Raw genomic sequence first — 14,151 nt, 5'->3', positions numbered from 1 at the left:
TAGCCACCAGTCTTCCTTCCCCAGCCACCAATCGTCCTTTCCTAGCCACCAACCCCCTTCCTTAGCCACCAACCCCCATACCTAGCCCCCAACCCCCGTTCCCAAGCCACCAACCCCCTCCGTAGCCACCAACCAACCTACCCTAGCCACCAACCTCCTTCCCTAGCCACAAACTTCCTTCACTAGAAACCAACCCCCCTTCCTTACTTACCAACCTCTTCTTTAGCCACCAACCCCACTTCCCTAGCCACCAACCCCCTTCCCTAGCCACCAACCCCTCTTCCCTAGTCACAAAACCACCTTCCCTTGTCACCAATCTTAGCCACCAACCCCCATACCTAGCACCCAACCCCCGTTCCCAAGACACCAACCCCCTCCGTAGCCACCAACCAACCTACCCTAGCCACCAACCGCCTTCCCTAAACACCAACCCCCTTCCCGAGCCACCAACCCCCCTTCCCTAGTCACAAATCCACCTTCCCTAGTCACCAATCCTAGCTACCAACCCCCGTCCCTAGCCACCAATCTTACTTCCATAGATACCAACCCCACTTCCCGAGCCACGAACCCCCTTCCCTAGCCACCAACCTCCTTCACAAGCCACCAACTAGCCACCACCCCCTTCCCTAGCCACCAACCCCCTTCCCTAGCCACCAACCCCCTTCACTAGAACCAACCCCCTTCCCTAGCCACCAATCCCCTTCCCTAGCCACCAACCCCGCCTTCCCTAGTCACACACCCCCCTTCCCTGGCTACCAACCCCCCTCCCCTAGTCACCAACCCCCTTCCCTAGCCAACAACCCCCTTCCCTAGCCAACAACCCCGTTCCCTAGTCACCAACCCCCCCATCCCTAGCCACCAACCCCCTTCGCAAGCCACCAACCCTATTTCCCTAGCCTCCACCCCCTTCCCTAGCCACCAACCCTCTTCCCTAGCCACCAACCACCTTCCTTAGTCACCAATCCCCTTCCCTAGCCACCAACCCCGCCTTCCCTAGTCACAAACCCCCCTTCCCTGGCTTCAAACCCCCTTCCCTATTCACCAACCTCCTTCCCTAGTCACCAACCCTCTTCCCTGGCTACCAACCCCTCTTCCCTAGTCACCAACCCCCTTCCCTAGCCAACAACCCACTGTCCCTAGTCAAAAACCCCCCTACCATAGTCACCAAACCCACTTCCCTAGCTACCAACCCCCCTTCCCTAGTCACCAACCCCCCCATCCCTAATCACCGACCCCCCTTCCCTGGCTACCAACCCCCTTCCCTAGCCAACAACCCCCTTCCCTAGCCACCAACCCCCTCCGTAGCCACCAACCAACCTACCCTAGCCAACAACCTCCTTCCCTAGCCACAAACTTCCTTCACTAGAAACCAACCCCCCTTCCTTACTTACCAACCACTTCTATAGCCACCAACCCCACTTCCCTAGCCACCAACCCCACTTCCCTAAACACCAACCCCATTCCCTAGCCACCAACCCCCCTTCCCTAGTCACAAAACCACCTTCCCTAGTCACCAATCCTAGCCACCAACCCCCCTTCCCTGGCTACCAACCCCCCTCCCCTAGTCACCAACCCCCCTTCCCTGGCTACCAACCCCCCTCCCCTAGCCACAAACAACCCTTCCTTAGCCACCAACCACCTTCCCTAGAAACCAACCCACATTCCCTAGTTACCAACCACTTCCATAGCCACCAACCCCACTTCCATTGCCACCAACCCCCTTCCCTAGCCACCAGTCTTCCTTCCCCAGCCACCAATCGTCCTTTCCTAGCCACCAACCCCCTTCCTTAGCCACCAACCCCCATACCTAGCCCCCAACCCCCGTTCCCAAGCCACCAACCCCCTCCGTAGCCACCAACCAACCTACCCTAGCCACCAACCTCCTTCCCTAGCCACAAACTTCCTTCACTAGAAACCAACCCCCCTTCCTTACTTACCAACCTCTTCTTTAGCCACCAACCCCACTTCCCTAGCCACCAACCCCCTTCCCTAGCCACCAACCCCTCTTCCCTAGTCACAAAACCACCTTCCCTTGTCACCAATCTTAGCCACCAACCCCCATACCTAGCACCCAACCCCCGTTCCCAAGACACCAACCCCCTCCGTAGCCACCAACCAACCTACCCTAGCCACCAACCGCCTTCCCTAAACACCAACCCCCTTCCCTAGCCACCAACCCCCCTTCCCTAGTCACAAATCCACCTTCCCTAGTCACCAATCCTAGCTACCAACCCCCGTCCCTAGCCACCAATCTTACTTCCATAGATACCAACCCCACTTCCCGAGCCACAAACCCCCTTCCCTAGCCACCAACCTCCTTCACAAGCCACCAACTAGCCACCACCCCCTTCCCTAGCCACCAACCCCCTTCCCTAGCCACCAACCCCCTTCACTAGAACCAACCCCCTTCCCTAGCCACCAATCCCCTTCCCTAGCCACCAACCCCGCCTTCCCTAGTCACACACCCCCCTTCCCTGGCTACCAACCCCCCTCCCCTAGTCACCAACCCCCTTCCCTAGCCAACAACCCCCTTCCCTAGCCAACAACCCCGTTCCCTAGTCACCAACCCCCCCATCCCTAGAAACCACCCCCCCCCCCCCCCCCCCCCCGGCTACCAACCCCCCTTCCCTAGTCACCAACCCCCCTTCCCTAGTCACCAACCCCCTTCCCTAGTCACCAACCCCTCTTCCCTAGTCACCAACCCCCCTTACCTGGCTACCAACCCCCCTTCCCTTGCTACCAACCCCCCTCCCCTAGTCACCAACCCCCTTCCCTGGCTACCAACCCCCCTCCCCCAGTCACCAACCCCCCTTCCCTGGCTACCAACCCCCCTCCCTAGTCACCATCCCCCCTTCCCTAGTCATCAACCCATGAGCCTCTTCTTCTCATTAACTCTTCTTCTCATGGACCTCTTCTTCTAATGGAGTAAAAGTCAGATTCATTCCGAATGTAGTCTTCAGAGTTCAGAAAGTTGACGCCACACTATGCCATTAGACACACACTGTAAAAGCAAATGGCACCAGTTGTGTATTTATAGGCTCTTGGCACCACTTACAGTGGGGCAAAAAAGTATTTAGTCAGCCACCAATTGTGCAAGTTCTCCAACTTAAAAAGATTAGAGAGGCCTGTAATTTTCATCATAGGTACACTTCAACTATGACAGACAAAATGAGAAAAAAAAATCCAGAAAATCACATTGTAGGATTTTTAATTTATTTATTTGCTAATTATGGTGGGAAATAAACTTTTGTTATTGACCAAATACTTATCTCAATACTTATATATATACCCTTATATACCCTTTGTTGGCAATGACAGAGGTCAAACGTTTTCTGTGAGTCTGTGAGGTTTTCACTCACTGTTGCTGGTTACTTGCACAATTGCTGGCTAACTAAATACTTTTTTCCCCCACTGTAACTTAGTTGGAGAAAAGCTAAGGGATTGGTCAAACAATCATTTATTGACAAATCTAATCAGATTTTACGTGTCCATTTTAACCATTGCAAACCCACTTCACAGTGACCTCGAAACTTGTCATCTCTATCATGGGCGTCCTTCAGATGAAACTCATTGAATTGGGTATTGACATCTCAAACAGCAAGGAAACTAACAATAACGCTCAGAGTCATCTGCAATTATCTTCTCCTCATGGACAATACGTCAGATTCAATCGAGATTCTATATTTAGACTCATGATTGCACTTTCATGACTGTTCTGTGAAGATCTGAATGATCAGATTACAGTGTGTCCGCTCTACAGCGCCCCCTGTCTACTACAGAGGGGAAGACGGGTGGTGATGTTGGCCATTTGATGACGGTCATAAATACCTGAAGGAACTCTCTCTCTCTCCTGCAGAGGGAACTCTCTCTCTCTACCGCAGAGGGAACTCTCTCTCTAACGTAGAGGGAACTCTCTCTCTACCGCAGAGGGAACTCTCTCGCTACCGCAGAAGGAACTCTCTCTCTCTCTCCTGGAGAGAGAACTCTCTCTCTCTCCTGCAGAGGGAACTCTCTCTCTCTACCGCAGAGGGCACTCTCTCTCTCTACCGCAGAGGGAACTCTCTCTCTCGTGCAGAGGGGGAGACGGGTGAAGTTGGCCATTTGATGACGGTCGTAAATACCTGAACTCTCCCACTCTTTCAGAAATGGAAGTTAAAAATCCCTTTGTTACAACAGAGAGATATGTTCTAGTATTGTGACATCAAAGGTTGGATAATTAAACACTATTTCTGTAATCCAAACAGTTGGAAAGGTCCGGGGGTATTTAAAGAACAATTATGTCTGATCAGATGTTGTTTAGGACAGTATAACAACGTAACTGTATCACTGAATGTCTATACTTCCCAGTAGTCAGGTTTACATGTAAATGTTGTGGATCTTATATGATTAAACATGAAACTATATGAGAAAAGATGAAACATGATGTTAGCCTTCTAAATGAGAATTATTTGTAAGTTGAAAGTCAGTTAAAAGTTCAATTGAAAGTCGGTAACCACACCCACGTGAGCACAGACATTGTGGCAGCAGGATGGACCCGCCCTTCTAGGCGAGTGCTTCTAAAGGACTCCTATTGAAATTTACATTAGACCAGCGGGACTGACAGTGTGAGCTGAAAGGTACGAAAGGGTTAGAAACTCTGAATCTTAACAGTCAAACACATTAATGATAGTCAAGACACGACAGCACATGCAGGAATATAGTTCCTACATGATGGAGTGCTTGTTTACCCATCATGATAGAGTGCTGTTTAGTTACCCATCATGATAGAGTGTTGTTTAGTTACCCATCATGATAGAGTGTTGTTTAGTTAACCATCATGATAGTGTTGTTTAGTTACCCATCATGATAGTGTGTTGTTTAGTTACCCATCATGATAGAGTGCTGTTTAGTTACCCATCATGATAGAGTGTTGTTTAGTTACCCATCATGATAGAGTGTTGTTTAGTTACCCATCATGATAGAGTGTTGTTTAGTTACCCATCATGATAGAGTGTTGTTTAGTTACCCATCATGATAGAGTGCTGTTTAGTTACCCATCATGATAGAGTGTTGTTTAGTTACCCATCATGATAGTGTTGTTTAGTTACCCATCATGACAGTGTGTTGTTTAGTTACCCATCATGATAGTGTTGTTTAGTTACCCATCATGATAGAGTGTTGTTTAGTTACCCATCATGATAGAGTGTTGTTTAGTTACCCATCATGATAGAGTGTTGTTTAGTTACCCATCATGATAGAGTGTTGTTTAGTTACCCATCATGATAGAGTGTTGTTTAGTTACCCATCATGATAGAGTGTTGTTTAGTTACCCATCATGATAGAGTGTTGTTTAGTTACCCATCCTGATAGAGTGTTGTTTAGTTACCCATCATGATATAGTGTTGTTTAGTTACCCATCATGATAGTGTGTTGTTTAGTTACCCATCATAATAGAGTGTTGTTTAGTTACCCATCATAATAGAGTGTTGTTTAGTTACCCATCATGATAGTGTTGTTTAGTTACCCATCATGATAGAGTGTTGTTTAGTTACCCATCATGATAGAGTGTTGTTTAGTTACCCATCATGATAGAGTGTTGTTTAGTTACCCATCATGATAGAGTGTTGTTTAGTTACCCATCATGATAGAGTGTTGTTTAGTTACCCATCATGATAGAGTGTTGTTTAGTTACCCATCCTGATAGAGTGTTGTTTAGTTACCCATCATGATATAGTGTTGTTTAGTTACCCATCATGATAGTGTGTTGTTTAATTACCCATCATGATAGAGTGTTGTTTAGTTACCCATCATAATAGAGTGTTGTTTAGTTACCCATCATGATAGTGTTGTTTAGTTAACCATCATGATAGTGTTGTTTAGTTACCCATCATGATAGAGTGTTGTTTAGTTACCCATCATGATAGAGTGTTGTTTAGTTAACCATCATGATAGTGTTGTTTAGTTACCCATCATGATAGAGTGTTGTTTAGTTACCCATCATGATAGAGTGTTGTTTAGTTACCCATCATGATAGAGTGTTGTTTAGTTACCCATCATGATAGAGTGTTGTTTAGTTACCCATCATGATAGAGTGTTGTTTAGTTACCTATCATGATAGAGTGTTGTTTAGTTACCCATCATGATAGTGTTGTTTAGTTAACCATCATGATAGTGTTGTTTAGTTACCCATCATGATAGAGTGTTGTTTAGTTACCCATCTTGATAGAGTGTTGTTTAGTTACCCATCATGATAGAGTGTTGTTTAGTTACCTATCATGATAGAGTGTTGTTTAGTTACCCATCATGATAGAGTGTTGTTTAGTTACCCATCATGATAGAGTGTTGTTTAGTTACCCATCATGATAGAGTGTTGTTTAGTTACCCATCATGATAGAGTGCTGTTTAGTTAACCATCATGATAGAGTGTTGTTTAGTTACCCATCATGATATAGCGTTGTTTAGTTACCCATCATGATAGTGTGTTGTTTAGTTACCCATCATGATAGAGTGTTGTTTAGTTACCCATCATGATAGAGTGTTGTTTAGTTACCCATCATGATAGAGTGTTGTTTAGTTACCCATCATGATAGAGTGTTGTTTAGTTACCCATCCTGATAGAGTGTTGTTTAGTTACCCATCATGATATAGTGTTGTTTAGTTACCCATCATGATAGTGTGTTGTTTAGTTACCCATCATGATAGAGTGTTGTTTAGTTACCCATCATGATAGAGTGTTGTTTAGTTACCCATCCTGATAGAGTGTTGTTTAGTTAACCATCATGATAGTGTTGTTTAGTTACCCATCATGATAGAGTGTTGTTTAGTTAACCATCATGATAGTGTTGTTTAGTTACCCATCATGATAGAGTGTTGTTTAGTTACCCATCATGATAGAGTGTTGTTTAGTTACCCATCATGATAGAGTGTTGTTTAGTTACCCATCATGATAGAGTGTTGTTTAGTTACCCATCATGATAGAGTGTTGTTTAGTTACCTATCATGATAGAGTGTTGTTTAGTTACCCATCATGATAGAGTGTTGTTTAGTTACCCATCATGATAGAGTGCTGTTTAGTTAACCATCATGATAGAGTGTTGTTTAGTTACCCATCATGATATAGCGTTGTTTAGTTACCCATCATGATAGTGTGTTGTTTAGTTACCCATCATGATAGAGTGTTGTTTAGTTACCCATCATGATAGAGTGTTGTTTAGTTACCCATCATGATAGAGTGTTGTTTAGTTACCCATCATGATAGAGTGTTGTTTAGTTACCCATCCTGATAGAGTGTTGTTTAGTTACCCATCATGATATAGTGTTGTTTAGTTACCCATCATGATAGTGTGTTGTTTAGTTACCCATCATGATAGAGTGTTGTTTAGTTACCCATCATAATAGAGTGTTGTTTAGTTACCCATCATGATAGTGTTGTTTAGTTAACCATCATGATAGTGTTGTTTAGTTACCCATCATGATAGAGTGTTGTTTAGTTACCCATCATGATAGAGTGTTGTTTAGTTAACCATCATGATAGTGTTGTTTAGTTACCCATCATGATAGAGTGTTGTTTAGTTACCCATCATGATAGAGTGTTGTTTAGTTACCCATCATGATAGTGTGTTGTTTAGTTACCCATCATGATAGAGTATTGTTTAGTTACCCATCATAATAGAGTGTTTTTTAGTTACCCATCATGATAGAGTGTTGTTTAGTTACCCATCATGATAGTGTGTTGTTTAGTTACCCATCATGATAGTGTGTTGTTTAGTTACCCATCATGATAGAGTGTTGTTTAGTTACCCATCATGATAGAGTGTTGTTTAGTTACCCATCATGATAGTGTTGTTTAGTTACCCATAATGATAGTGTGTTGTTTAGTTACCCATCATGATAGAATGTTGTTTAGTTACCCATCATGATATAGTGTTGTTTAGTTACCCATCATGATAGAGTGTTGTTTAGTTACCCATCATGATAGAGTGTTGTTTAGTTACCCATCATGATAGAGTGTTGTTTAGTTACCCATCATGATATAGTGTTGTTTAGTTACCCATCATGATAGTGTGTTGTTTAGTTACCCATCATGATAGAGTGTTGTTTAGTTACCCATCATAATAGAGTGTTGTTTAGTTACCCATCATGATAGAGTGTTGTTTAGTTACCCATCATGATAGTGTGTTGTTTAGTTACCCATCATGATAGTGTGTTGTTTAGTTACCCATCATGATAGAGTGTTGTTTAGTTACCCATCATGATAGAGTGTTGTTTAGTTACCCATCATGATAGTGTTGTTTAGTTACCCATCATGATAGAGTGTTGTTTAGTTACCCATCATGATAGTGTGTTGTTTAGTTACCCATCATGATAGTGTGTTGTTTAGTTACCCATCATGATAGAGTGTTGTTTAGTTACCCATCATAATAGAGTGTTGTTTAGTTACCCATCATGATAGAGTGTTGTTTAGTTACCCATCATGATAGTGTGTTGTTTAGTTACCCATCATGATAGTGTGTTGTTTAGTTACCCATCATGATAGAGTGTTGTTTAGTTACCCATCATGATAGAGTGTTGTTTAGTTACCCATCATGATAGTGTTGTTTAGTTACCCATCATGATAGTGTGTTGTTTAGTTACCCATCATGATAGTGTGTTGTTTAGTTACCCATCATGATAGAGTGTTGTTTAGTTACCCATCATGATAGAGTGTTGTTTAGTTACCCATCATGATATAGTGTTGTTTAGTTACCCATCATGATAGTGTGTTGTTTAGTTACCCATCATGATAGAGTGTTGTTTAGTTACCCATCATAATAGAGTGTTGTTTAGTTACCCATCATGATAGAGTGTTGTTTAGTTACCCATCATGATAGTGTGTTGTTTAGTTACCCATCATGATAGAGTGTTGTTTAGTTACCCATCATGATAGAGTGTTGTTTAGTTACCCATCATGATAGTGTTGTTTAGTTACCCATCATGATAGAGTGTTGTTTAGTTACCCATCATGATAGTGTGTTGTTTAGTTACCCATAATGATAGTGTGTTGTTTAGTTACCCATCATGATAGAGTGTTGTTTAGTTACCCATCATGATAGAGTGTTGTTTAGTTACCCATCATGATAGAGTGTTGTTTAGTTACCCATAATGATAGTGTGTTGTTTAGTTACCCATCATGATAGAGTGTTGTTTAGTTACCCATCATGATAGAGTGTTGTTTAGTTACCCATCATGATAGTGTGTTGTTTAGTTACCCATAATGATAGTGTGTTGTTTAGTTACCCATCATGATAGAGTGTTGTTTAGTTACCCATCATGATAGAGTGTTGTTTAGTTACCCATCATGATAGAGTGTTGTTTAGTTACCCATAATGATAGTGTGTTGTTTAGTTACCCATCATGATAGAGTGTTGTTTAGTTACCCATCATGATAGAGTGTTGTTTAGTTACCCATCATTATATAGTGTTGTTTAGTTACCCATCATGATAGTGTGTTGTTTAGTTACCCATCATGATAGTGTGTTGTTTAGTTACCCATCATGATAGAGTGTTGTTTAGTTACCCATCATGATAGAGTGTTGTTTAGTTACCCATCATGATATAGTGTTGTTTAGTTACCCATCATGATAGTGTGTTGTTTAGTTACCCATCATGATAGAGTGTTGTTTAGTTACCCATCATAATAGAGTGTTGTTTAGTTACCCATCATGATAGAGTGTTGTTTAGTTACCCATCATGATAGTGTGTTGTTTAGTTACCCATCATGATAGTGTGTTGTTTAGTTACCCATCATGATAGAGTGTTGTTTAGTTACCCATCATGATAGAGTGTTGTTTAGTTACCCATCATGATAGTGTTGTTTAGTTACCCATCATGATAGAGTGTTGTTTAGTTACCCATCATGATAGTGTGTTGTTTAGTTACCCATCATGATAGTGTGTTGTTTAGTTACCCATCATGATAGAGTGTTGTTTAGTTACCCATCATAATAGAGTGTTGTTTAGTTACCCATCATGATAGAGTGTTGTTTAGTTACCCATCATGATAGTGTGTTGTTTAGTTACCCATCATGATAGAGTGTTGTTTAGTTACCCATCATGATAGAGTGTTGTTTAGTTACCCATAATGATAGTGTGTTGTTTAGTTACCCATCATGATAGAGTGTTGTTTAGTTACCCATCATGATAGAGTGTTGTTTAGTTACCCATCATTATATAGTGTTGTTTAGTTACCCATCATGATAGTGTGTTGTTTAGTTACCCATCATGATAGTGTGTTGTTTAGTTACCCATCATGATAGAGTGTTGTTTAGTTACCCATCATGATAGAGTGTTGTTTAGTTACCCATCATGATATAGTGTTGTTTAGTTACCCATCATGATAGTGTGTTGTTTAGTTACCCATCATGATAGAGTGTTGTTTAGTTACCCATCATAATAGAGTGTTGTTTAGTTACCCATCATGATAGAGTGTTGTTTAGTTACCCATCATGATAGTGTGTTGTTTAGTTACCCATCATGATAGTGTGTTGTTTAGTTACCCATCATGATAGAGTGTTGTTTAGTTACCCATCATGATAGAGTGTTGTTTAGTTACCCATCATGATAGTGTTGTTTAGTTACCCATCATGATAGAGTGTTGTTTAGTTACCCATCATGATAGTGTGTTGTTTAGTTACCCATCATGATAGTGTGTTGTTTAGTTACCCATCATGATAGAGTGTTGTTTAGTTACCCATCATAATAGAGTGTTGTTTAGTTACCCATCATGATAGAGTGTTGTTTAGTTACCCATCATGATAGTGTGTTGTTTAGTTACCCATCATGATAGTGTGTTGTTTAGTTACCCATCATGATAGAGTGTTGTTTAGTTACCCATCATGATAGAGTGTTGTTTAGTTACCCATCATGATAGTGTTGTTTAGTTACCCATCATGATAGTGTGTTGTTTAGTTACCCATCATGATAGTGTGTTGTTTAGTTACCCATCATGATAGAGTGTTGTTTAGTTACCCATCATGATAGAGTGTTGTTTAGTTACCCATCATGATATAGTGTTGTTTAGTTACCCATCATGATAGTGTGTTGTTTAGTTACCCATCATGATAGAGTGTTGTTTAGTTACCCATCATAATAGAGTGTTGTTTAGTTACCCATCATGATAGAGTGTTGTTTAGTTACCCATCATGATAGTGTGTTGTTTAGTTACCCATCATGATAGAGTGTTGTTTAGTTACCCATCATGATAGAGTGTTGTTTAGTTACCCATCATGATAGTGTTGTTTAGTTACCCATCATGATAGAGTGTTGTTTAGTTACCCATCATGATAGTGTGTTGTTTAGTTACCCATAATGATAGTGTGTTGTTTAGTTACCCATCATGATAGAGTGTTGTTTAGTTACCCATCATGATAGAGTGTTGTTTAGTTACCCATCATGATAGAGTGTTGTTTAGTTACCCATAATGATAGTGTGTTGTTTAGTTACCCATCATGATAGAGTGTTGTTTAGTTACCCATCATGATAGAGTGTTGTTTAGTTACCCATCATGATAGTGTGTTGTTTAGTTACCCATAATGATAGTGTGTTGTTTAGTTACCCATCATGATAGAGTGTTGTTTAGTTACCCATCATGATAGAGTGTTGTTTAGTTACCCATCATGATAGAGTGTTGTTTAGTTACCCATAATGATAGAGTGTTGTTTAGTTACCCATCATGATAGAGTGTTGTTTAGTTACCCATCATTATATAGTGTTGTTTAGTTACCCATCATGATAGTGTTGTTTAGTTACCCATCATGATAGAGTGTTGTTTAGTTACCCATCATGATAGTGTGTTGTTTAGTTTCCCATAATGATAGAGTGTTGTTTAGTTACCCATCATGATAGTGTTGTTTAGTTACCCATCATAATAGAGTGTTGTTTAGTTACCCATCATGATAGAGTGTTGTTTAGTTACCCATCATGATAGTGTTGTTTAGTTACCCATCATGATAGAGTGTTGTTTATTTATCCATCATGATAGAGTGTTGTTTAGTTACCCATCATGATAGAGTGTTGTTTAGTTACCCATCATGATAGAGTGTTGTTTAGTTTCCCATAATGATAGTGTGTTGTTTAGTTACCCATCATGATAGAGTGTTGTTTAGTTACCCATCATAATAGAGTGTTGTTTAGTTACCCATCATGATAGAGTGTTGTTTAGTTACCCATCATGATAGTGTGTTGTTTAGTTACCCATCATGATAGTGTGTTGTTTAGTTACCCATCATGATAGAGTGTTGTTTAGTTACCCATCATGATAGAGTGTTGTTTAGTTACCCATCATGATAGTGTTGTTTAGTTACCCATCATGATAGAGTGTTGTTTAGTTACCCATCATGATAGTGTGTTGTTTAGTTACCCATCATGATAGAGTGTTGTTTAGTTACCCATCATAATAGAGTGTTGTTTAGTTACCCATCATGATAGAGTGTTGTTTAGTTACCCATCATGATAGTGTGTTGTTTAGTTACCCATCATGATAGAGTGTTGTTTAGTTACCCATCATGATAGTGTGTTGTTTAGTTACCCATCATGATAGTGTGTTGTTTAGTTACCCATCATGATAGAGTGTTGTTTAGTTACCCATCATGATAGAGTGTTGTTTAGTTACCCATCATGATATAGTGTTGTTTAGTTACCCATCATGATAGTGTGTTGTTTAGTTACCCATCATGATAGAGTGTTGTTTAGTTACCCATCATAATAGAGTGTTGTTTAGTTACCCATCATGATAGAGTGTTGTTTAGTTACCCATCATGATAGTGTGTTGTTTAGTTACCCATCATGATAGTGTGTTGTTTAGTTACCCATCATGATAGAGTGTTGTTTAGTTACCCATCATGATAGAGTGTTGTTTAGTTACCCATCATGATAGTGTTGTTTAGTTACCCATCATGATAGAGTGTTGTTTAGTTACCCATCATGATAGTGTGTTGTTTAGTTACCCATAATGATAGTGTGTTGTTTAGTTACCCATCATGATAGAGTGTTGTTTAGTTACCCATCATGATAGTGTGTTGTTTAGTTACCCATCATGATAGTGTTGTTTAGTTACCCATAATGATAGTGTGTTGTTTAGTTACCCATCATGATAGAGTGTTGTTTAGTTACCCATCATGATAGTGTGTTGTTTAGTTACCCATCATGATAGTGTGTTGTTTAGTTACCCATCATGATAGAGTGTTGTTTAGTTACCCATCATGATAGAGTGTTGTTTAGTTACCCATCATGATAGTGTGTTGTTTAGTTACCCATCATGATAGTGTGTTGTTTAGTTACCCATCATGATAGAGTGTTGTTTAGTTACCCATCATGATAGAGTGTTGTTTAGTTACCCATCATGATAGTGTGTTGTTTAGTTACCCATCATGATAGTGTTGTTTAGTTACCCATAATGATAGTGTGTTGTTTAGTTACCCATCATGATAGAGTGTTGTTTAGTTACCCATCATTATATAGTGTTGTTTAGTTACCCATCATGATAGTGTGTTGTTTAGTTACCCATCATGATAGAGTGTTGTTTAGTTACCCATCATAATAGAGTGTTGTTTAGTTACCCATCATGATAGAGTGTTGTTTAGTTACCCATCATGATAGAGTGTTGTTTAGTTACCTATCATGATAGAGTGTTGTTTAGTTACCCATCATGATAGTGTGTTGTTTAGTTACCCATCATGATAGTGTTGTTTAGTTACCCATCCTGACAGTGTTGTTTAGTTACCCATCATGATAGAGTGTTGTTTAGTTACCCATCATGATAGTGTGTTGTTTAGTTACCCATCATGATAGAGTGTTGTTTAGTTACCCATCATGATAGAGTGTTGTTTAGTTACCCATCATGATAGAGTGTTGTTTAGTTACCCATCATGATAGAGTGTTGTTTAGTTACCCATAATGATAGAGTGTTGTTTAGTTACCCATCATGATAGAGTGTTGTTTAGTTACCCATCATGATAGAGTGTTGTTTAGTTACCCATCATGATAGAGTGTTGTTTAGTTACCCATCATGATAGAGTGTTGTTTAGTTACCCATCATGATAGAGTGTTGTTTAGTTACCCATAATAATAGTGTGTTGTTTAGTTACCCATCATGATAGAGTGTTGTTTAGTTACCCATCATGATAGAGTGTTGTTT

This window comes from Oncorhynchus mykiss, chromosome 10 (assembly GCF_057628025.1).
Source record: "Oncorhynchus mykiss isolate SJ-2025 chromosome 10, ASM5762802v1, whole genome shotgun sequence".
NCBI lineage: Eukaryota > Metazoa > Chordata > Actinopteri > Salmoniformes > Salmonidae > Oncorhynchus > Oncorhynchus mykiss.
This window is presented reverse-complemented; position numbering follows the sequence as displayed.